This window comes from Pseudorca crassidens, chromosome 5 (assembly GCF_039906515.1).
Source record: "Pseudorca crassidens isolate mPseCra1 chromosome 5, mPseCra1.hap1, whole genome shotgun sequence".
NCBI lineage: Eukaryota > Metazoa > Chordata > Mammalia > Artiodactyla > Delphinidae > Pseudorca > Pseudorca crassidens.
This window is the reverse complement of record NC_090300.1, coordinates 76,152,751-76,175,798: the sequence shown is the minus strand read 5'-3', so window position 1 is coordinate 76,175,798 and position 23,048 is coordinate 76,152,751.

Genomic DNA, 23,048 nt, shown 5'->3' with positions numbered 1-23,048 from the left:
GAGAAATACCATATGATATCACTTATATGTGGAATGTAAAATATGACACAAAAGAACTTATTTATAAAACAGAAACAGACTCACAGACATAGCCAACAGACTTGTGGTTGCCAAGGGGGAGGAGGGATGGGAGTGGGATGGATTGGGAGTTTGGGGTTAGCAGATGCAAACTATTATATATAGAATGGATAAACAACAAGGTCCTGCTGTATAGCACAGGGAACTATATTCAATATCCTGTGATAAACCATAATGGAAAAAATATAAAAAAGTGTGTACATATGTATAACTGAATTACTTTACCGTACAGCAGAAACTAACACAACATTGTAAGTCAACTATACATCAATAAAAAATAATAAATTAGAATATAATTTCAGAAGGTCCAATAGGAGCTCTAGAAAGAGAAATCAGAGAAAGTAATTGGGAGGACATTACCAGAGGAATAATATAAGACATGTGAGAAAATAGAAGAAATAACATAAGAAAAGTTCCCAGAACTGGAGGACATAATGCCTAATCCAAAGAATGCCAGAAGGACTATCTCAGTGCAATCAACATGAACTCAGACTCAGCTAAGTCAGACTGGTCTTCTCCCTCCAGTATAGATTTAAAACTTTTGGCTGTCATATCACTAGCGATCCCTTTTCAATGCCTGTCCCCAGTAGCGAACAACTTTCTCCCCTGTGCCCTAAATCTACTTTGTGCTGGGGCTGGCTCATATCAGCTTACAAGAGCTGATAATTTGTCAGGAATTTTGCAATGTGGTTGTGTGATATTGTGATTTATAACAAGACTAGCACAGAGCTTCTAAATCCCTTAAGTGGCAGAGGGATAAAGGTGTCTTCTGTTATGTTAATGAGGTGACTTTTGGGATGTCCCTAGGTCACCTAAGGATGGAGGCTGGTTGCCAGAGGAAACAACCCTGTGACTGGGGTTGGAAATTTCAATGCCACCTGTCCCACCCTTTGACCAGAGGGGCTGAAGGTTGGATCAGTCACCAATGGCCAATGATTTAATGAACCATGCCTATGCATGAAGCCTCCACAAAACCCCAAAAGGATGGAATTTGGAGAGTTTCCTGGGTGAACATATAGAGATTCAGGTAGAATGGCACACCTGGAGAGGACATGGGAGTCCCTCCCACATACCTCACCCTATGCATCTCGTCCATCTGTTGGTCCTAAATTATATCTTTATATATAACCTGGTAATCTAGTAAGTAAAATATTTCTCTGAATTCCCTGAACTGCTCTAGCAAATTAACTGAACCCAAGAATGGGGTCATGGGAACCTCTGATCTATGGCTGGTCAGTCTCAAGCACAGGTGACAGTCTAGACTTGTGACTGGTATCTGAAGTTGGGGAGGGGGCAGTTTTGTAGTGCTGAGCCCTTAACCTGGGGGATCGGATGCTGTCTCTGGGTAGTGTCAGAATTGAGTTAAATTGTAGAATGGTCAGGTTGTGGCTTAAGAATTTCTGGTTGGTGTCAGGACAACTGTCCCCCACCCCCATGCACATACACCCATACATTGGAATTAGTGATCAGAACTACCTTTTAGGTTGTTAAATACAACCATCACTATATAAACTTTCAATTAAATTATCTTAATAGCAAAAATAACGGATACTCAAAACATCACTTCCTAATGATTTTACACCATTTTATAATTGTCTATGCTCTTGAAGTTATCTGTATATGAAGTTATCTGTCTATGCTCTTGAAGTTATCTGTATCTGTATGGTGGAAATACCATCTAAAATCAGGGGCTTCCCTGGTGGCACAGTGGTTGAGAGTCCGCCTGCCGATGCAGGGGACACGGGTTTGTGCCCCGGTCCGGGAAGATCCCACATGCCGCGGAGAGGCTGGGCCCGTGAGCCATGGCCGCTGAGCCTGCGCATCTGGAGCCTGTGCTCCACAACTGGAAAGGCCACAACAGTGAGAGGCCCGCGTACCTCAAAAAAAAAAATAATAATAAAAAAATAAAATCAGGCTACTGGGCATCTTTCTTGACTCTGCATTGATGACATCACATTGGTAGTTTGAATTCGACCACAGTGAGAATATTTACACTGTAGAAAGTGGCAAACAGCACAGACCAGGGCTTTTTCCCCCAGATTGCCAGTGGTTAAGCATATACCAGTATATCACTACTTATACAATTCTTTGCATATTCCTCTTGGATATACAGTTGGATGAATGGGCCGATCACTGGTTGGTTGGTTGGTTATGTGGCTGGTTGGCTACCTGGCAGTGCGATTGGAAGGCCCTTCCCTTTCTGACAGTCCCTGGAGCCTAAAGACCACATTCCCAGTGCATGAACAGCAGAGCAACATGAGGGCCTGACTCCAGCTGCCAAATGTCTATTCTTAGCTAAAAGTATCATCAGTCGGCTCAGTCTTGCCTAAACACGGAGAAGTGGCAGCTTGCTTGGAGAAGTGGGATATCTCCACCCATATTGCTAGGAGAAGGAAAGCCTTCCATGCAGAGGGAAGAGGCTGCCTTTTAGTCTCTTCATGCCTGTAAGTGGCCTTGGTGTCAAGCTGTCCCCTGCCCGTTTCGCTGCCCACCACACACGCAGCACTGGAGGCTGACAGCACCACGCCTCACTGACATACTCCTTACTTTCATGGAGCCTTGCTGGCAGCTAGGCAAGTGAAGAGCTAGGTACACAGCTCAGATTATACAGAAATTGCTGGTAAACTCAGGCAGTCACTGGTGCAACAGAATATGAAGGGACCGGCGTAATCAGGAACTCCCTAATAATGACAGGTGTGAATGGCAGCGGGCTGTTGTGTGACCTGCTTCCACTGGAGAAACCAAGCACGGCACCCTTAACCCCCCAGTACCTGCCCCCGCCCCCACCCCATCTTGCTCAAGAATGTCAGGAAACACCTCCTACCGTTTTCCGGGCTCCTGGAAATGGTGGAGGGCTGGGTTCTCATCCCAGCTCTGTTTCTCTGTGACCCTGAGTATGTTAATTCATCCCTCTGGGCCTCAATTTTCCATCTGTAAAGGAATGGAATGAGCTTAGATCAGCATCTCTCAGAACATGTTAATGGCTATTTAAAAAAAAAAAAAATTTGTGGTCAGAAGTCAGAAGGTTTCTTGGACAAATGTTCGGAAAACCCTAGCCCCATACTGGATCCCTTTCTCAGAGATTTGCAGTGTTCCTGTGTACATATTAAAGGCTCTGAGAAGTCCTGCAGGAGAGAACTATGTCTATTTTTATTCTAAGATGTGTCAAATTTATTTCGTCACAGAATCCTTTTTAAAGAATTGCTGTTTTAGAGTATCTTCAAGGATGGGTAAGAACCTTTTGCAGATCGGGACCATTCAGTATGACCTGGCTGATTCCAGGGATAATTGTGGTCATTTCATGTTTATTTCCAAGTCACTGGCCACAGGGTAAAGTAAAACAGGATGGAAAAAACATTATGGGCCTCCTGTGTTCCAGGCGCCTTTTACATCTCTCATGTTATTTAAACCTAATGAAAAACTCTGAGAGGAGGGCATATTGCACCAATTTAACAGATGAGGAATATGAGGCTTACTGATATTAAATTACTGACTCAAAGCTTCACAGTCAGCAAGTGGCAGAGCTGAGATGTGGCCAGAGCATCTGATTCTGAGCCCCCTGCCCTTCCCTCCCCACCGTGCATCTCCCAGGAGGGTAGAGAGGCCTGGGATCGGCTTGTGTTCTTTCTCCCTTTCTGGGCATGAGCTGCAGCTGTTCCCATTGCCTTCTGGGCCCGGGCAAGCCCTCCCCACGCATGGAGCTCCTCCACTCAGCCCCCCAGGGCAGCTGCCCCTGCAGAGCTGTTTGGGCCCTGGCCCCGTCTCTGTGCCACGGCTGCTCTGTGGCCTGGCTGCCACCCCACACCCCAGGCTCACCAAGTATTTGGTCTTCCTGGGTTTCTGCTTGGTGTCCAGCACCTCTCCTGCCGCAGGAAGTCTCCCCCAGTTCTCCCGTTGCCCTCTCTGTGCCCCCTCCCCGTTCTCATTCCTGGTGCCCGTCATAGTCGGCCTTATATTAGAGACATACATGTGCTTGCTTCCCCTCACGACTGGTTTTGGTTTTTTTTGTTTTTTTTGCGGTACGCGGGCCTCTCACTGTTGTGGCCTCTCCCGTTGCGGACCACAGGCTCCAGACGCGCAGGCCCAGCAGCCATGGCCCACGGGCCCAGCCGCTCCGCGGCACGGGGGATCCTCCCAGTCCGGGGCACGAACCCGTGTCCCCTGCATCGGCAGGTGGACTCCCAACCACTGCGCCACCAGGGAAGCCCCCCCTCAGGACTGTTTGTTTGAGTGGCTCAAGAGCCCTGGCTGCTGGCTCAGGGGTTACCGTGGAAAGCCTGGGGTCAGCCCAGCACTTCCCCGAGTGTATCAAGCTTCTGGGACCCTGTTCCCGGCCCCTCTACACCCCACCTTGACCCCACAGACCCTCATGAGTGTGGGCACCCCTGGGAGACAGGAGAACGAGTAGATGGAAGCTTGGTAGATAGAAGAGTGATACTGGCGTCAGAGAGACCAGCCCTGGCCCTCCACCTTCACCTCTCTGAGCCTCACCTGTGAGACGGAGACCCAGGGTGGGCCTGAGAACTGAACGGAAAAATGCACTTAGCGTTCTCCGCTGCCGGCTCTGCACACAGTGAGCGAGTGATTCGCGTGGTGAGGACGAAGCAGACGGCGCTGCCGAAGACGACTCGGGGCAGAGCCCTCCGGAGCTGCTGCAGCACAGCCTCTCTCGGAAATGGACTCTGAGATGAAGAGCAGCCTCTCGGGGTCGTACAGCCAAGAGCTGTTAGGAGCCACACCTGTGCGGGGGCGGGGGAAGGGTGGACGCAGGATTGCATAAGGGAAGAAGTGGAGGCTTCAGCGGACTCCAGGGGCTGGGAGTGGGGGCGGGGCGGGGGCGGGGATGCTTCGGTGTTGTCCTGTGTTGGGGGGAGGAGCCAGACATTCATACCACTAAGTTGATCACTCACCCACTGTGGGACGGCCCCGGAGGGAGGGGAGATCTTGCTCCAGGCAGGTTTCTTCAGCTCAGCCCAGCCTCACGGGCCGCATGCAGGCTGCTGTCTGACCATGCTCTTAGCACCAGGGATGATGAATCCTTCTTTCCTAAGGGGGTCTGAGCAGCTCCTGGTGATGCCCGCCCCAGAGGTCCTTGAGCCAAGTGGTTCTCAAACTCACATCACCTGGAGGCTGTGTTAAACCATCACTGGAGCCCCAAGTGCTAGTTTCTGATTCAGCGGGTCCCAGGTGGGCCCGAGAATTTGCTCCCAGGTGGTGATGCTGCTGCCACCCCAGGGGACCACATTCTGAGCACACTGTTCTAGTCTCATCTTTTTATACCCGGCACACAGAGTATTATTTGGGGACTGTGTGAATATCCTGCTCCTCAAAGACCTCTCACCCAATGGTTTTAGCATCTATTGACTTGCAGGTGTCCATTATTCTATCAGTGGTTGCAAATGGTGCTTTGCTAATTCTCTAATTCCTTCTGGATTAGAGGAGCTTTCTCTCTCTTTACTTTACCCTTTAGACCAATGGCTCTGTATTTGAATTACCTGCGAGCTTTTAAAAATGATTAGTGCCTGCATATATACAATGGAATATTACTGAGCCATAAAAAGAAATGAAATTGAGTTATTTGTAGTGAGGTGGATAGACCTAGAGTCTGCCATACAGAGTGAAGTAAGTCAGAAAGAGAAAAACATACCATATGCTAACACATATATATGGAATCTAAAAAAATTAAAAATGGTTCTGATGAACCTACGGGCAGGACAGGAATAAAGATGCAGATGTAGAGAATGGACTTGAGGACACAGGGAGGGGGAAGGGTAAGCTGGGCTGAAGTGAGAGAGTGGCATGGACATATATACACTCCCAAATGTAAAATAGATAGCTAGTGGGAAGCAGCTGCATAGCACAGGGAGATCAGCTCGGTGCTTTGTGACCACCTAGAGGGGTGGGATAGGGAGGGTGGGAGGGAGGGAGATGCAAGAGGGAAGAGATATGGGAACATATGTATATGTATAATTGATTCACTTTGTTATAAAGCAGAAACTAACACACCATTGTAAAGCAATTATACTCCAATAAAGATGTTAAAAAACAAACAAACAAACAAATCACACTTAGAAACGTCTGGGAAGACAGAGAAGGACCAAGGGTGAGGGTGAGGCGTGTGCCCTCACCTCGTTTGCTCTCCAGCCCCTGAGCAGCCAGCCATCTCCCCCACCCCGGAAAGCAGCATTAAGACACAAGACGGAAAACGATCCTTTTGGCTTAAGGTTCTTATTAGTTTTAAGATTACTCATTGTGGGGCTTCCCTAGTGGCGCAGTGGTTGAGAGTCTGCCTGCTGATACAGGGATGCGGGTTCGTGCCCCGGTCCGGGAAAATCCCACATGCCGCGGAGCGGCTGGGCCCGTGAGCCATGGCCGCTGAGCCTGCGCGTCCGGAGCCTGTGCTCCGCAACGGGAGAGGCCACAACAGTGAGAGGCCCGTGTACAGCAAAAAAAAAATAAAATAAGATTACTCGTTGCGGTTGGCTTTGTGCTGCTATTTATTTAAATTACACTTACAGCTATCAACCACGGTGTGGAGGTGGGAGCCCAGGATTTGGGGGAGGGTGTTACACTGCTCAGCGCCCCGGCAGAGTGTGATGGGACTGTGGCTGCCGGGGCTGAGCCCATCGCCCCCAGACAGACAGACTCCAGGGCAGCTCAGGAAGGCCCATCTGGGTGATGGGGTCTGGCTTGGCGCCTCTCCTTTGCAGAAGGGGCCCTTCCTGGGCATCTGAAACAGTCTCCACTAGCAGGTTTCTTAAAGGACTGCAGCTACAATCACTGGGAGACGGACCCTGGGTTGTTTCATGGATACTTCTCCTTAGCTCTGCACACCCCTCAGGGAAAGGCCTGGCCTAGAGCACTGCTGAGAGGCTGCCAATCTTTCGCACACCCCCAGCCTTCGAGACTGCCCTCCCAGGGCCCAGTGTATACCACAGGCACTTAGCGGCATCCTCCGGCCCAGCGTCTCACAGCCACAGCTGACTTCATTCCATCAGGAGGTCACTCCAACTCGTCTCTCATACCCAAGGAGCGTGAGGGGTACCCAGGCATGGCGGTCATGCCCTGGGTGCACCCAGTAGTCAGAGAGCCAAGACCTGGGTCAAGGATTATATGTGACACGAGTGACAGGGCACAGACAGTGCGTCACAAGTATTGGAGGACCGTGGGGGAGGGAAGATGAATGACAACTCCTTGAAGAAAGTAGCATCCGAGGGGCTTCCCTGGTGGCACAGTGGTTAAGAATCCGCCTGCCAGTGCAGGGGACACGGGTTCGAGCCCTGGTCTGGGAAGATCCCACGTGCTGCAGAGCAACTAAGCCTGTGCACCACAACTACTGAGCCCGCGTGCCACAACTACTGAAGCCTGCACTCCTAGAGCCCGTGCTCCACAAAAGAAGCCACCGCAATGAGAAGCCCGCGCACCGCAATGAAGAGCAGCCCCCGCTCGCTGCAACTAGAGAAAGCCCATGCACAGCAACAAAGACCCAATGCAACCATAAATGAATGAATGAATGAATGAATGAATGAAGAAAGTAGCATCCAAGTAGGGTCTTGGGATGCTTAGGACAAGCAGTACTGTCTCTCCAGGGAAGCCAGTCTCCTACGTAAGCCCTTGTCAACAGAAGGTGCCGGAAGAAGGAGTCTGAAGTCCCAGGTTACATCTGTGCATGGTTATGGGAGCCTGTGGCACACAAGGCCCCTTCTCCATTGCTAAGACCAAGAAGTGACTGCAGTCCTGGTTTTGCCCCTGCCCTTGCTGTGTGACCTTGGGCAAGTCACTTTCCCTTTCTGGGTTTCAGGTTCCTCATCTGTTGAAAGGGGCAATGCCTGCCTCTGTCCTCCAAGAATTGTTGGGCAGATCAAAGTTGCTGGCCTATGAACCCAGTAAAGAGCCATTGGTTGAATATGGGGGGAGAACAGTTATTTTCATCATGAGGTAGAATCCTTGGGTCCCTCCCTCCCCGCAGGAGATTTGCAAATCTGGGGCAGTGTTTTTTCCTCATAGCCGGGTCACCAGATTTCATTTTCTTTCTCCTCCTTCAGCTCTCCATCCCCTTCAAAAGATGAAATTGCCTGCCACCCAACTCCAGAGGAGTGCTGTGAGGTTCAATGAAGTAATACTTGCAAAAACCATCTGGCTATGAAACCAGCTCCTTTCATTGCTTTCCCTGGGCTCTGCATGCTCACCTCCCTGCCCCCAGAAAGGGAGCTGGGTGGAACCCTTGCCAGGCCCCCAGCTTCAGAGGCCCCTCCTCCCCACACTTTCCTCTTGCAGCCCCAGCTCTGGGTCCCTGGTACTTTGTCCTGGGTCCTCTGACACCCCAGAGCAGGTCCCTTCATACACTACCAAGCCTTGGCCACCTGGCCCTCTACAGGCCAAAGATTCACCCAAAAGGACCAAGCTCTTCTCTCCTTGGAGTTTTTCTCCCTTTCTTAGAGAATGTCAAAGAGAGAAATGGAGTTTAGAAGAAATCAATGTCTTTGGATGGAGGAGAACTTGCTGCATACACAGTAAATCAATTTGGCACAAATTTACAGAGCACCAGCTGTGGGTGGAGCCCTCAGCCCTGGAGGGAATCAGAGTTGAATCAGTCCCCTCTGGGCCACGGAGAAGATCACGGGCAGGAGGGGAGATCAACACAGGCATTAGTAATTCATATTTAAGCTGAAGAGTGTTGCCAAACCAGAAAACCGTTTACCCCTCTGAGCCTCCTCCTCCTTACCTGTGGTATGCTGGCAATAATACCTACCTAGAGGTGATTGTGCAGAAAACAGGAAATGGATTTTTTTAAATGCATGTGAAAGGACTTTGCAAGTAGCAACACACCATCTGGCAGCGTTTCTTGGAGGAGGCTGGATTTGCACCTTGAAAAATGGTGTAATATTAAGTTTGACTGTTAGTACCAGAGAAATCCAAAATAGCAAATGACTTAAGCAAAATACAAGGCTCTTTCTTTTCACAGAACTAGCCAGAGGTAGGTGGCCTAGTGCTAGTATAGCAGCTCCATGAGGTCAAGAACCCACAGTATCCTTCTGCCTTGTTGCTTTTCTATATATTGCTTCAGTCCCAAGATTACCTCATGGTCCAAAATGGCTGCTCCAGTTCCAGCCATTAAACCCACATTCCAGACACCAAGGAGGAAAAGGAGAAAGGTCTATCTCTTCCCTTTAAATAAACGTCCCTGAAATGGCACTTACCTGTTAACTAGATGTTAGTCACATGGCCATATCTACTGTAAGAAACGCTGGGAAATGTAGTCTTCCTTCTGAGTGGCCATTTTCTCAGCTAAATATCCCATGGAACAGTGGAGAACAGATTTTGGGACCAACAAGCCTTGGCTGCTACAGGTGGGCGGGCCTCTGGCTGCTTGCAGACTTTGTCTTCAGCTCTCATTTCCTTTTGCTTTAAGGAGCCCTCTTTCTGCCCCTCCCATCTGGTATCCAGATGAATGAACCCACAAGAGCTTGGCCGGCTGTCTCTGACTTCTGACTTCCTGGGAAAGCACAGAAAGTTACCGACACCATTTCAGCTGCTCCAGAAAGAGCTCTTCCAGGAGCAGAGGGGTGTAGTGGGGGATTGTCTGCACAACCTCGGTGGCATGAACCCATTGATCTGAAGATTTGGCCCCGGACAGGAAGGGTCCTGTCTCTGAGGCTTCTCTGAGGCCCCAGGCGGAAAGGCTGACCCAGGAGCTGAAGGAGACACACACCCCTCCTCTCCCCACGGTGAGGAAGGAGATTCTGTCTCTTGGACCTACCTGCACTTTTCCCACGTGGACAGGGGTGGCCTCGCCAGGCCCTGGGCCCCTCCACCTGCAGAGGAGAAAGCCTGGAGAGGAGCTGGATGAGTTGCAGAGAGAAGTTGCCCGGAGGATTCCATCTCTGCCTGCCTTGGGGCATCCAGGCTTCAGGAACATGGGAGGTCCTGAGAGGCTCTTGGTGTTCATTTCCCCTGCCCACTGCTGCATGGCTTCTTACACAGACCTCCTCACATAGCTCAGGGCCTTGTCCTGGCCCCGTGCCCGCCTTACCCCTGTCCTCCCACAGCCTTGTGAAAAAGCCTGTCCTACCTTTGTTTATAATGATCCCTGGCCTGGAATGTACCGACCCCCTGGCTAAAATCGACTAAATCGAATAAAACCGACTAAAATCCTAGATTTTTCTCAGCTATCTGTTTTAGCATCTCAACTTTTTTCCTGATAATATTTTCGATGCCTGAGAACGTTTGGTGTTTTAGCTTTTTACTGTATCTACTTTGCGTACAGAAGGGCATACATAAGTGTACAGCTCGATGCGTCTTTGCAAACAAGACATACCTGTGTAACCACTCTGTCATTTTTCAAGTCCTGATTTCTCCAAATAAGATTCCATCTAGAGGAGAAGCCCCAACTGTGGGCCCAGATCAGAGCCTTCGTTAGACTCACCAGGCCTCACAACAAGCTAAAAGTAGGTTTAACTCTGTTACTTGTGCCGAAGAGGAAATACAGGCTCCGAGAGTCTGGCCGCCAGGCTGGTCAGAGGGCTGGGGCTCAGACCAGCGACCCCGACTCCGACCCCCAGCACCAAGTCTGACCTCTTCCTACTGCCCCTGCCCGCCTGGCCCAGCTCACTGTATGGCATGACCTGCTCTCTGGTCTTCCTGGAGCTGATGTGCCTGAAGTGTGGCCCCCAAACAGTGGATGGGTGGACAGATGGATGGATGGACGGATGGATTGACAGGGATGAGAGTGTCAAGGACAGCAAGTCTATACTTTCCTTCTCCTGCGGGTGTCCTTGGAGGGCCTTATGTTGTCCAGCCAGGGACCCTGTAAACTTGTCTTTGGGCATCAGGCAGCACACTGCCCACTTCCTTGCTGAGAACTCCGTCAGTCCACTGGGAGACCAGAGCCCACATATATCGATTCTCAGGTAACAAGTAGCATTTACCAGGCACCTGCTGCATCCCTATCATCTGCATCGGGCTGGTCCATCGCTCGGACATTTAACAATAGCACGGCAATACACTGACCAGTGAGAAGGATGCAGCCATAGAGCTGGAGCAGAGTCCTGGAGGCCCTGCTAGGCCAGACATCACCCTTTAGCAGCCAGACAGGGAGCTGGGGGCATTGGATGAGGTGCTGGGCATCTAGGGGTGGGGGGCACTCTAGGGCTCAGGCAGCAACTGTACGGAAGTTTTTCAGTATTTTCACAACTGACCTGGACACACAAGTGCACCCTGAGTGCCCATCAGCCCTGCTTGGAGACCTCGTGAAGAAAAGATCTATTCTTCGCTCCCAGAGAGCTTGTGACTGAGCTGAGGAGACAGGTGAGAGGTTCACAGCTGGAGAGAATCAGTGCTTCGGTCTCAGCTGGCCGGTCCATTTGCTTGTCCACCCTTGTATATCACAGCCCTGCTACCTGCCAGGCACTGGAGGATGACTATAAGATGGTCCCTGCCCATAGGAGGGCACCGATTACAGGAGGAGTGAGGCAGCTACACAGACAACCACAGTTTAATCTCATTTGGGTTGATACGCTGAGTTTGAGATCACTTCAGAGCATCTTCATGGGAATTCCCAAGCTTAGAGCCTTACGGAGTCACTTTTTCTAATTCCCTGTATTTCAGATGGGGAGCCTGGGGTCCACAGCAGAGAAGTTACACACTCCAGGATGGAGGACGAAGGCAGAACCACACTTCCTCGCCCCCTCCCCTGCCCCCTCGGCCCCTCCCCATGTACCACATTTTGGATCCAATCCTGGAAGCAGTAACTTCAAGGAGGTAGAGAAGCTGCTGAGGGTCACATGCTGACAGCTTGACAAAGGGGCAGGTCACAAAATTATAATAAGCCAACAACAGCAGGAACTCAAATGCAGGACTCTCGGGGGCCACCTGTGTAGGGGCACTTGCTCCACCCTCCCCAGTGGGCCTGAGCTATCAAATTATGCTCAATTTAAAAAACTGAGTAGAGTTGATTTATAATATTGTGTTAGTTTCAGGTGGACAGCAAAGTGCTTCAGTTATATATATATTTCCAGATTATTTTCCATTACAGGTTATTATAAGATATTGAATATAGTTCCCTGTGTTGCCATATTACAGCAAGTCCTTGTTGCTTATCTATTTTATGTTTAGTAGTGTGTATCTGTCAGTCCCATACTCCTAATTTATCCCTGCCCCGCCCTCTTTCCCCTTTGGTAACCATAAGTTTGTTTTCTGTCCATGAGTCTGTTTTTGTTTTGTACATAGATTCAATTGTATTATTTTTTAGATTCCACACATAAGTGGTATCATACAATATTTGTCTTTGACTTCACTGTTTTGTTCAATTTATTTCAGAGTATAAGGTGAGTACAGTGTTCTTCTGACATTTTATATCTAAATTATAAAAAATATGTTTACACTTTGGAATTGTCTTTACTTGTCCGCCACAGTCACCTCTGTGGAACCCCTGTTTCCTGGCAGGGTCGATAGGGGATTTTCCAGGAACTCTGCAGCGCTCTCCTGTGAGAATCACATCGGGAAGCTCACTGTCAGTTCTAAAGGCCCAGTTACAGTATAGATCAATCACTGATTTACCAAAGTGTACAGGATCGCCTTTACTTACTCTGACCAGGGCACTCTTTTGAAGGAAAATGGATTTTGGATGTAAGTGCTCTGTGATGACTCCATGTTCCTGGGACATAAGCCACTCAAGGCCCTTGAAAGCAGAGATTCAGGAACCAGTGGCCAGGTTCACCAAACAGGTAGGGGCCCCTTCCCACCCTGAGGGGTGCCCCACTTGCCAAGGGATCGTGGGGTGCTGGCAACCCCTGGGCCTGCCTCTTTCTGCCACACTTGTGTCACAGGGAAGTTCCAGGTTTCTCTAGAGATCATCTCAGCTGCTTGGAATCCTGCCCTTTGACCTGTCTGGGCTGGCACAGGCCTGGAAGGAAAGGAAAATAAATAAATATCAATCCATTTGGTCACGGGCAAAACATTTATCTTTCAACAGGAAGCTTCCCGAGGAAGAACAGTGGAGGGGTTTGGAGCGAGAGCACTGTGTGAAACTTGGCCTGTGCAGGCCTTTGCCTGTCAGGGTTAGTGCCTGGCGTGCCACACAGAGCCTCGCCAGGAGTGGCATTGTGGCTGCGCTGAGCGCTAGCGCTGCATGGGTACCCTGGAGCCCCTGCCCTTCCCACCTAGGTCCCTCCAGGGGGGCACCTCCCTCTGAGCCAGCGAGGGCAGCTGATGGACCCAGTCTGGCTCCCTGCAGCTTCCCAAGCAGAGGAGGAAATGAGTCTTTGCCACTGAAGCCAGTGAGCCAGCCTCCCTCCAGGAGCTGGGTCTTCTTCAGGGCTGTGGAGGAAATGCTGGGGCGAGGGGTAGGGTTGGGAAGCCAAACTCACATGTTCCCTGTGGGGGTGTCATTGGACCTTCCAGGATCCTAAAAGAGAGAGAATGCTTGTGTCCTTCTGGTAATGGCCTTGGGAATCACTTGCCTGTGACTTTTGTCACTTCCCCTTTATATCTATACATCTCTGTCCTTGTCTGGCACTGGCCAGAAACCCTGTGTGTCCTTTACATGCTAAAGAACAGTTGGGGTCCCAGAAATCCTTTCCTGAAGCTCAAGGAAATCCAGTGACCTATGGTCAAAAGTCCATTTGCTTATCAGCTGGTGAAAAGTCATGGTGTCTCTCTCAAGCTCCACCCAGTAGATGATGTCTATTCTGTAAGTCCCAAGGGCACCATAAAATGACCACATAGAAACTAGCTCCCCACCTGCCCCTCTTCCATCTTCTTGTCCTACTCTACCCTCCTTCCTTCTGCTGGACATCTGAGAACTCAAAGTTATTCCACATCCCCCAAACCTCTTAACATCTTAAATCAGAATCCAGGTGATTATCTGATGTCCCAAAGATGTCCATTATGACAACCCCTATTTCACTTGATTTGGTTAAATTGATCTCTTTTCATTCATTCAATTATTCATTCATTCATTCCAGACACTTCTAAGGTGCTGGGGCCCTCTGCTGGAGCTAGAGCCGCAGAGGTGAGGAAGATTCAGGTTAGGCCCGACGGGAGAGTAGCATAGACAACGACCACCCACACCTGGGCCAGCAAGAGCACTGTGTACTGAGCTGGCGGGGCAGCCCTCAGTGGGCTCCATGCTTACTGCACACCCATTCACCAAATATCTGGATCGCTTGCAACAGGAAACACAGGCCACAATATAGCGGTCAGTGTAAACAGCAGAGAATCAGGAGATGTGAAAAGGGTATAAACTAGGCTCTGTCTGCATCACTTATTGTTAGAAAATTGTAGTTCATTCATTCAGGAAGCTTGATGGATAGCTAAAGTGGGTCCACCAGGAAAAGTACAGAGAATAGCAGCCCCATGGTGCTCCTCCATGGAGCAGGCGAGCCCCTGAGCTGGCGCATCACATATATCAGCACGAGTAATCCTCAGCACGACCCTGTGCAATAGGTACTCTGCACATTCCCATTTTATAGGTGAAAAAACAGAATCAGAGGAATTATGTGGCCGGCTCACAGTCATAGAGCTAGAGCTGGAATTCAAATACAGGTCAGTCTGACTCCAGTGTTTCTGTTGATTATGGCACAGAAAGGATTTCTTGTTTCCACCAGCTTCTTTTTAATCAAGGCAGACCAGGGATTCACACATTGGCTAAGCTAGCCTTTGAGTGCAGTGACGTATATTTAGCACCTACAAAGCAACATTCGCCGTTACACATTTGCTGGTATTCTGGGAAATGACTGTTGACAATTATCAGCGAGGCTTTATCTCAGATTATGTTTTGAAATCTCAGCCCATATTTACCTTGCCCACAGAAAGGCTCTGGAGGTGGAATGGACTGAAAGTCAGGTGATTGAAGTTGTAATCCTGGACTAGCAGGGGACTAGCAGTGTAACCTTGGAGAAGTCGCTTTTCTCTAGTTTCAATTTCCCTATTTGAAAATGAAAAAGAACACAATTCTACTTTAAGACTTGGAGAGAAGTACAGGTGCATCAAGAAGCATGCCCAAGTATGTTCATGGCAGCGCTGCATGTGACTGTGAAAACCTGAAAACCACCACAGTAACCTCATGTGGTAGCCAACATCCAAGTTGGCCCTCCATGACCCCGCCTCCTGGTATTGCCCCAGGTGTAGTCCTCTCCCATTGAACCAGGGTTGTTATGCATGACCAATAGCCAATAGCACATGGCAGAGTGATGGCATGCCATTCTTGAACTTAGGCTATAAAAAGACATCAGCTTCCATCTTGGGTTCTCTCCCTCTTTCTTATCACTAAGGAAGCTGCCTTGTTGTGAGCAGCCTTATAGAAAGCCCCATGCACAGAAAGACTGAGTCTTCTTGCCAATACCCATGTAAGTGATGGCTTATACCTTATACGCCAATGTTTTACTCCCAGCCAAGTCTTCAGTTGACTGTAGCCCTGGCCCACAGCTCAACTGCAACCTCATGAGAGACTCTGATCCAGAACCACCAGGATAAGTTGTTCCCAGATTCCTGGTCTCAGAAACTGAGTAGATAATAAATGTGTGTTGTTTTAAAGTGCTAAATTGGGGGATAATTTGTTACACAGCAATAAATAGCTAATACATGCCATACTATAGAATTTTAGGCAACAGTTTAAAAATAGACCAACCTTTGTGTGCTGATATGGAAAGGTTTCTAAGATATGTTGTTTTGAGAAAATGATAACCACAGAAAAATACACAGAGCTATATTCCTTTTACATAAAACACCATCTCCACCTGCTATATTTTTTGTGCATTTACATATGCATGTATTGATACATATGTAGTAAATGAGCCTTCATAATATACCAACAAATCAACATTAGTTTACTTCTCAGTAAGGGGGTCAGAGGAAGATGCAAAAGAGGACTTTCATTTTTATTCAATACATTGCAATTTCATTTTAGACTTTCATCATGATAATGTGTTCATGTATTACTTACATGCAATTTAAAAAATTCTTCTTTAAACAGAGGGGTTGGACTATATGATCAATGAGGTCTCTTTCAACTCTGGTGTTTTACAGTTCTATTAAAATAGTCACTGAATGCAAATTAAAAGAATGAGATAACATTTATTACCTGTTTGTTGGCAAGCATTAAAAAGTTTGATAAATTAAGTGTTGGCAAAGATGTTGGGATAACTGGTACTCTCATACACTGCGTCTGGGAGAATAAAGTGAGAATCAATTGGGAAAGCTGGTAAGGATGGGAATAAGATAATATCAACTAAAACAAAACATGCAGACTCCACACCCTTTGAGGTCTAACACTTCTATTTCTAGATATTCATTCTTTTACATAGAAACATGCTGGAAACCAGATGGTGTTGTATTTATTGACATAAATGCTATACTGTAAGGAGCATTCTGTGACATACCAAAGGATGCACATGGCAGCAGGGCTTGCAAGAGCAAACACAGAGATATAAGTTAAATGTCCATAAATAAACAAGTTAGTGTATTTTCATACTATGAAATACTATGAAACTATTAAAATGAATGAGCTAGACTTATAATCACAATGTGGATAAATCTCTGAGACATATCAAGTGAAAAAACATACTGTAGAATGTTACATGATACCATTTAAAACCATAAACACATTTAAAACCATAAACACACAGTGCCATCTTGTTTCCTAATGTTTTGATGAAAAATCATAGAAAAAAGTCAGTAAAGATACAAACCAAAGTCATAAGGGTGAGTGTCTGTGTTTCTGGAGAAGGGGAAGTCTCTTAATTATCCCTATAACTGAGGGGTAATTAAAAGAGACAACCTTTGTCTGCAATGTTCTGATGTGATAAAATAGTTATAAAGCACTAGTAAGCACTATGTAAGAAATGTATTTAAATATTCATGTGTCATTAAAAATTAAGTTATAAATAGTCATTGGCTCATGCTAAGAAGAACTTTGGCTGGATGAGTAGGAATTCTGATATGTTAACTCTGGCTGGCTGCACATCAGAATCACCTGGAGCTACAGAAAAACTGATACTGGTCCCGGCCACACCCAGCAACTCTGGTGTAATTGGTGAGTGGCTCTGGCCTTGGTGCTCCTCAAAGGCTTCCTAAGTGATTCTAGTGGACAGTCAGGGCTGAGAACCCCTGATTTACAGCAGCAGGCTCTGAAAAATTGTCACAGACGGTAAGACACTGAGGAAACATAATGATGTGGTCTCCTGGATTGGATGCTGGAACAAAAAAAGGACATTAGTAAAATCCAAATAAAGTCTATAATTTAATTGTACCAACGTTAACCTCTCAGTTTTGATAAATGTATCTATTATGTAAGACATGAACATGAGGGAAGCTGGGTGAAGGGTGTAGGGAGACTTTCTGTACTATCTCTACAACTTTTCTGTGAATCTAAGATATTGCAAAATAAAAAAGCACTACATACCTTGGATAATTGTCTTGGTGATATTTTAACTCTTGCCAACTTAAAAAAAATCTTTCAGGGGCAGAGATCAAGATGGTGGAGTAGGATGTGGAGCTCACCTCCCCCCACAAACACATAATAATACATTTACATGTGGAACAATTCTCACAGAAAACCAACTGAAAGCTGGCAGAAGATCTTTTATACAACCAAAACTGCAAGAAAGATCCCCACATAACCAGGTAGAATGAAAAAAGAAAAAAAAAAAAGGAAGGAATTGGAATGGAACCTGTGCCCCTGGGAGGAAGCTGTGAAAGAGGAAAAGTTCCCTTGCCCTGGGAATCCCCTTCACTGGCAGGGAGGTCCACCTGGGCATATACGGTGGTGGAGTCACCTGTACTTTGCTCAAGAGGAGTGTGCAGGTGCTGGTTTGCTAGCAATCAGGGCAAAGAGAGACTGGCAGTAATGGCTGCCATGGTCACCGCACCTCCCAGCCCGAAACACGTGCCTGCTAGTACGTGCAGTGGCTAGGTACTGAAACTCGGGTTTCAGAGTACAGACCCTGAGAGAAGACTCAGTTTAGCTGTGCAGAGACAGCCTGAAGGGCCTAGGGTGTGGTCCAGGCCACCATTGTTAACATGTGCAAAATGGTACAGGTCTGCCATAGGAGCCCCTTTATCAGCACATGCAGGGTGGGATGTGGGTCTGCCATAAGATACCCACTGTCACTGTTCTCATAGTAGCATGCAGCTCTGGCCATGGCAGGCTTTGTGAGGGCTCACTCATGGGAGGCAGGGTATTGGAGCCAAGTCTGGAGGCGGGTCCACGAGCAGTGGACTTTGTTGATCCACACAGAGGATGGTGGGCAGTGTAACAGAATCTCATGTCCATGGTAAAAAGCCCTGTGGGAGGAATATGCAGCGATTCATTTCCCAGTGGGAGGGCTCCATTCCCACCTACCTCACACCACAGCTTACAGCCAGATCTGGGGGTTTCTACTCCAACAACTGGGGACCAGACCCTGCCCCTGACAGGGCTGTGACAGCCATAGAGCAAAGAGGAGGATTTGCCCAACAACCAGTGCAGGCTCTAATCACCACAACAAAAAATACACCTCCTACCAAGGGGACAATGACCAGCACACTCTGAGGAAAGACATAGCTGGCATCCATACCGAAAACAGTCCTCACACCAAAAATTTTGGATGCACACAGTCTACACAGGGATGCTGCCACAGAAAAACAGCCTTCAAGACCACAGTAGATAACTTTTTCTCCTAAATACAGAGTCAGAGAAACTTAAGTAAAATGAAAAAGCACAGGAACTACTGCCAATTAAAAGAGCAAGAGAAATCCCCTGAAAGAACAAACAATGAAACAGACCTCTCCATTCTACCAGACCCCAGGTCCAAAAAGGAAGTACTGAAAATACTAAAGGAATTAAGAAAGATTATCAAAAGAAGTGCAGATCACTGTAAGAAGGTACTAGAAACTATAAAGAGGAACCAATCAAAATTAGACAATACAATTGCTGAGATAGAAACCAATCTAGAAGCAATCAATAGCAGACTAAATAGTACAGAAGAATGAATAAGTGATCTGGAAGATAGAATAATGGAAATAACCCAATCAGCAGACAGAAAGACAAATGAAAAAAATGAAAGCAACATACAAGATCTATGGGATAATATAAAGCACACCAAACTATAGGGGTTCCAGAAGGAAAAGAAAGAGAAAGGGGGATCAAAAATGTATTTGAAGAAATTATGGCTAAAAACTTCCCAAACCTAAAGAAGGAAACAGATATTTAGGTATAGGAAGCACAGAGGGTCCCAAAGAAGATGAACCCAAACAGACCCACAGCAAAACATATAATTAAATTGGAAAAAGTTGAAGAAAAAGAGAGTATTCTAAAGGCAGTGAGAGAAAAATCAGAGTCATTTACAAGAGAGTCCCAATGAGGCTATCAGCTAATTTCTGTACAGAAACTTTGCCATCCAGAAGAGAGTGGCATGATATATTTGAAGCCCTGAAAGGGAAAAGCCTGCAACCTAGAATACTCTACCCAGCAAGATTATCATTTAGAATAGGAGGGGAAACAAAGAACAACAAAACAATGCAGCAGTGCTAAACCTACCTAAAAGAAATATTGTAAGGTCTTCTCTAAACAGAAAAGAGAAAGAATCCATAGGAAAGGAAAAAACATAATAGGAAAGGCAAATATGTAAAAGGATTGAAGATAACTTAAGCCAGTACATAGATTAAAAAACAATTAAAATTTTTCATAAAAGCAATTGTAACTATAATAATAACAAATGGACAAACATAAAGATGTAAAATAGGATATCAAAGTCACAAAGTGTGGGGAGGGGAGTAAAAAAAGTAGATCTTTTAGAATGTGTTTGAACTTGTATGACTATCAGTTTACAAAAAGTAGATATAGTTATGGGTTAACATACATGAAAACCAGCATAACCACAAATCAAAAAAATAAAAGAGTCACAAAAACCAAAAAGAAAGGAACACAACTATAATACAAAAGAAAACTATAAAACCAGAAAAGTAAAAACAAAAAGAAGAAAGAAAAAAGAACTACAAAATCCACTGGAAAACAAGGTTTAAAATGACAATAAATACATACTTATCAATAATTACTTTAAATGTCAATGGACTAAATGCCTCAATCAAAAGACATTGAGTGGCAGATTGGATAAAAAAATAAGAACCTACAGCATGCTGCCTACAAGAGTCTCACTTTAGGCTGAAAGAAACATATAGATTGAAAGTTAAGAGATGGAAAAAGATATTTCATGCAAATGGAAAGGACATGAAAGTGGAGGTAGACAATACTCATATCAGACAAAAGAGACTTTTTAAAAAGCCCATAAAGAAAGACAAAGAAGGACACTAAATAATGATAAAGGAGGCATTAAAAGAAGAGGATATTACACTTGTTAACATATATGCACCCAATATAGGAGTACCTAAATACATAAAACAAATACTAACAGACATAAAGTGACAAGTTGACAAGAACACAATAGTAGGAGACTTTAACAGCCCCTGACATCAAAGGACAGATCTTCCAGACAGAAAATCAATAAGTAACAGAGATCCTAAATGACACAATAAAACAGTTGGACATAATTGGTATCTACAGGACAATATATACCCAAAACAAACAAACAAAAACAAAAACACAGAATGCACATTCTTTTTAAGCATGCATGGAACATTCTCTAGGATAGACCACATACTAGGACATAAAACAAGCCTCAACAAATTTAAGAGACTAGAAATTGTTTCAAGCATCTTTTCTGACCACAATGGTATGAAACTATAAATCAACCACAGAAAGAAAAGTGGGGGGGAAAAAGAACACATGAAGACTAAACAACATGCTCCTAAAAACACAATGGGTCAATAATGGAATCAAAGAGGAAATCAGATATACCTTGAGACAAAATGATAATGAAAACACCACCTTACAACATCTATGGGTTACAACAAAAGCAGTTCTAAGAGGAAAGTTCATAGCGATACAGGCCTTCATTGAGAAACAAGAAAAATTTCAAATAAACAACCTAACCTAACACCTAAAAGAATTAGAAAATGAAGAACAAACAAAACCCAAAGTCAACAGTAGGAAGAAAATAATAAAATCGGAGAGGAAATAAATAAAAGAGAAATAAAAACATAGAAAAGATCAATAAATCCCAGAGCTGTTTGTTTGAAAGGATAAACAAAATCAACAAACCCCTGGCCAGGCTCACCAAAAAGAAGAGAGGACCCAAATAAACAAAATAAGAAATTAAAGAGGAGAAACAACAACTGATACCACATAAATACAAAAAAAATAAGAAAATACTACAAATAGTTATATGCCAAAAAAATTGGACAATGTAGAAGAAATGGACAAGTTTCTAGAAAAATACAGCCAACCACAACTGAGCCAAGAAGAAACAGATAATTTGAACAGACTGATTGCTAGAAGTGAAATAGAATCTGTACTAAAAAAAAAAAAAAAAAACTCCCTGCAAACAAAAGTCCATGATGGGATGGCTTCACTGGGGAATTCTATCAAATATACAAAGAAGAACTTATACCAATCCTTCTCAAACTCTTCCAAAAGACTGAAGAGGAGGGAACACTCCCAAATTCATTCTATGAAGCCACCATCAACTTGATACAAAACCAGAAAGAGACCCTACAAAAAGAAAAAGAAAAAAAGAAAATTACAGGCCAATATCTTTGATGGATATAGATGCAAAAATCCTCAACAAAATATGAGCAAACTGAAGCCAACAATACATAAAAAGGATTATACACCATGATGAAGTTGGATTCAATCCAGGGTGATTCAACATACACAAATCAATTAATGTGATACACCACATTAACAAAAGGAAAAACAAAAACTCATGGTCATATCAATAGGTGAAGAAAGAGCATCTGATAAAATTCAACATCCATTCATGATAAAAACTCTCACCAAAGTGGGTATAGGTGGAACATATCTCAACATAATAAAAGCTATTTTATGACAAAATCATAGCCAACATAATACTAAATGGTGAAAAGCTGAAAGCTGTCCTACTAAATTCACGATTCCAAGACAAGGATGCTCATTCTCACCACTTCTATTCAATGCAGTATTGGAAGTCCTAGCCACAGCAATCACATAAGAAAAAGAAATAAAATGTATCCAAATTGGAAGGAAGAGGTAAAATTGTCATTATATGTAGATGACAAGACACTCTATATAGAAAACCCTAAAGATGCCACACAAAAACTATTAGAAGTAACAAATGAATTCAGTAATATAGCAGGATACAAGATTAATATACAGAAATCTGTTGCATTTACTTACATTAGCCATGAAATATCAGAAAGAGAAAGTAAAAAAAAAATTCCCATTTAAAATTGCATCAAAAAATAAAATATCTAGGAATAAAACTAACCAAGGCAGTGAAAGATCTTTATAGTGAGAATTATAAAACACTGATAAAGGAAGTTGAAAATGATTCACTGCAATGGAAAGATATCCCATGTTCTTGGATTGGAAGAAGTAATATTGCTAAAATGGCCAAGCTACCCAGAGCAATCTACAGAAATACTGTCCCTATCAAATTACCCATGATATTTTCACAGAACTAGAATAAATAATCATAAAAATTATATAGAATCACAGAAGACCCAGAATTGCCAAAGCAATTCTGAGAAAAAAGAACAAAACTAGAGGCATAAGACTCCCAGACTTCAGACAATACTACAAATCTACAGTTATCAAAACAATGTGATATTGGCAAAAAACAGACATATAGATCTATGGAAGAGAATAGAGAGCCCAAATCAACCCACACACCTATGGTCAGTTAATCTTTGAAAAAGGAGGCAAGAGTATATAACTGAGAACAAGTGGTGTTGGGAAAGCTGGACAGCCACATGTAAATCAATGAAATTAGAACACTCCCTCATACCATATACAAAAATAAGCTCAAAATTTAAGTTTAAAAATCAAAGACATGACACCAGAAAACTCCTAGAAGAAAACTTAGGTAAAACATTTTCAGACTAAATTGTAGCAATAT